The following is a 3,079-nucleotide window of genomic DNA, read 5'->3' on the forward strand; positions in this document are numbered from 1 at the left end:
GCTATTGAGAGGTTGAAAAGGGCATAATAAATGAATCCTTTTCAAACGGAAGAAAACACATAGAGCATAAATGCTTTCCCAAGGCTGAGAAATAAACTAGATTCTACCTTTCTTACTTAAAAGCATTCAACTAGAAATGATTATGAATGGACGGTAAAACATAACAAGGTACATATGAAACAGAAAGAAGAAACATATGCTAAACTCATACCACATGAATCTCATGAATCAGAGCTACATCATTTTATTAATTTCCTGGCCAAACTGTACAATGAAGCGCTGAGTTTTTCTTTCACACTTTTTCCATAACTTAGCCCTTTTACAAATGATTTACAATACAATAGATAAACTCAGAGGTGGGAAAACAGATCGATGAAAATAGGGAGCTGTTTCAACTGAAATTATAAAGATAGAAAAGAGCCATTCATCTGTTCTAAAGATAGAACAACGTTCCACTGGAATTTCTCTGATGACCAATTAAAAGGCAAAAACTGTAGCGTGGATCCCATGAAATCATGACTGAGGACAAAATAGGTAATCGGTTCCTATCTTTCTACTATGGTAGATATTCTTCATTTTAATTTTGACTTTCGGTCTGAATTTTCACCTTTCCTTAATGCGTCTTCTAGTTCTTTTTCATCATTACAGTTATATCCCAAAAAATATGTGCGTGCATGCATAAGGAGAAGAAGAAAATATAGACTACTTATTGATATCTTGCCCTAGTCGGGAGAAGTCTGGAATGAAATGGATACTTTGACTGGCAGAACTAAGACAAAGAATTGTTTGCAAGGAGCTTCAGTGGAAGATGGGCCACGCAACTTGTATCTGTGATTCTCTGGAGACTGTTCTGAAGAATACCTGGTTAATGTTTAGGTAGATCTTGATTATCTTAATGACTGTGAAGAAGGCCCAGGCAACAACATGGAGAAACAAGTACGATTTTGGATTTGGCAATAAACTGGAGAGAATAGGGTATAGATGAAGCCAACTAGAGCCCCAAGTTTCCCATCACCTGTCAATGGCTCTGCTTCATCCGCTGCAGCATAATCAGCTTGTTGATATCCAGGATCAACTTCCTCTTCTGCAGTGGAAATCCACTTGTCAGAACAATGACCAGAAATAAGGCAGACTAAAAGTTGATTGGCTGCATCTACCACTGTTTCTTGGCATGTATGATCACACACATGCACAAATCCTGTTTTTTTCACATAGAAAAATGTCACCAATTTTGAGAGTATGTGCATGTACTTCTAGAGCATACATGGGCACCTGTGAAAACATCAGGCAAACCATGATGTTGCTTCAACTGATTAATTTGATCACCCACTGTTGTATCAGGAATCATGATATCATCCTTCAACATTGAACGATGAGGAGCATAACTGCGTTTGGCTGCTTGCATTTGTATGTAGTACTCCTGAAATTCAATGGGACAACCTTGAACAAATTCCATCGTGTCTACTGTGTCACGCTCAATATAGAGTTTCTTCCAAGCACATTCTCGCAATTTTCCATGGTCTGACTCAGGTAAACCCCACCTTATGCAATACAATCGCTTCCAAAGAGATTCTTCTGATGCTGCAGCCCTCATGAACCGACACGCTAATGCACAATTAGTTAGGTCTTTTGGAGAGAGGAACTTGAATATGTTTGGATAAATTTTTGTAGGTATCTTGCTAAAAGACCCATTCTCCGTGTAATGTTTCTGTTTCAAAAGCCGAGAACTACTTCCTGAAGCTTCTACTTTATGCTTCATTACTGTGCCAACATCATACTCTGCAAGTTCCTCTACATCAACCTCCACTTTGCACTCCTCCTAATCAATAGACTTTGAGGAACTCGATCTTGAATTTTCCTGGCAAATCCATGCGAGTTAGTGGCAATTTGGAGGAATTGTGAGCAGTTTCGGGCCTCTGGTTGTATGCGCTGCGTGACAGGCCCAATGCACCGCGCCTCACCAGTGCGCCACGCCTGTGTAAAAACACACTGAATGTTGAGGCCCAGTGTGCCGCGCCTCACCAATGCACCGCGACACTCAGCCTATGCGCCGCGCTCTACAACTGCAATACATTTTCGGCCTTCAACGTGTTTTCTTCACTCCTCGATGATTTATCTTGGTTTTGCTGATGTATCTTGGCGTGAAATTGGATTATTGGAACACAAACATATCTCTTATGACAAGGATTTTGAGTTTTGATTTGGGCGCACCCACTTTTGCAAGTTTTGAAACCTTTGACACTTCACTCTAACTCTGTTTGGCTTCCTTTATGATTTTCAGACTGATGATGGACTTCTTGGTCTTCTTTTGCAGGGAATGGATGGCTGGAACTTCGGCAAAGGATCAGGGTGGTGCCTGAAACATTTCGTGACTAAAAACTTTGAAAAATCACATATTTATTACAAAGGACAAAACGACGATTTTCTTCAAAACAGAGTTTTGAAGAAAAGTCATGATCAAGCGATATAACGATGAAATTTTGCGATGAAAACTTATTTGGAAACCTCCCTCATGCATCTGCTGGTATTATTTGACATTTTGAAAACTAAATTTGCGAAACCCTAGACCTAAGACTCTTTGCTAACCAAAAGACCATCCATGACTGTAAAACAGATACAAACAAACACAAACCAGCAGATACATAATCATGAGGGACATGAGTAAAAAGACCCTTCCTACCGTCAGATGATGGCATGCCCCTAACGGAATGCAACTGAGTGAATCGAGCAAGACACCTAAAAATTGAAATGAAAAAGAGAAATTTTGATCGCTGACATAGGGCTGACGAGACCGACTCTAATAGATACCATAATCAAAATCATACCTCAATGACGTTTAGGGGAGGCCTATCTCATCTACAAAAGAATTCCACATTAGCATGTACATGTATAATCATAACCATACCAATATATCAACAACATGCATGACAATACCAACTGCATACCATGACTTCATGCATGATAACCATAACCATGGAAATGCATGCATAACCACATGCACCTAGCCCATGAGGCCCAAGTATTTGAACCATGCTCTCATACTACTTGTGATATCAGATATCACCCAAAGAGAACAAAA

At 39.7% G+C, this 3,079-nt stretch overlaps 1 pseudogene; it reads right to left on the minus strand.

Annotated features, from left to right (window-relative positions):
* Positions 1 to 887: 887 nt before the first annotated feature.
* LOC149208614 (F-box protein SKIP31 pseudogene) lies at positions 888 to 1,857 on the minus strand (annotated as a pseudogene).
* Positions 1,858 to 3,079: the final 1,222 nt, after the last annotated feature.

The sequence above is a fragment of the Pinus tabuliformis genome, chromosome 1_2 (genome assembly GCF_031772625.1).
Source record: "Pinus tabuliformis cultivar Carrire ecotype Pingquan chromosome 1_2, CPIR1, whole genome shotgun sequence".
Lineage (NCBI taxonomy): Eukaryota > Viridiplantae > Streptophyta > Pinopsida > Pinales > Pinaceae > Pinus > Pinus tabuliformis.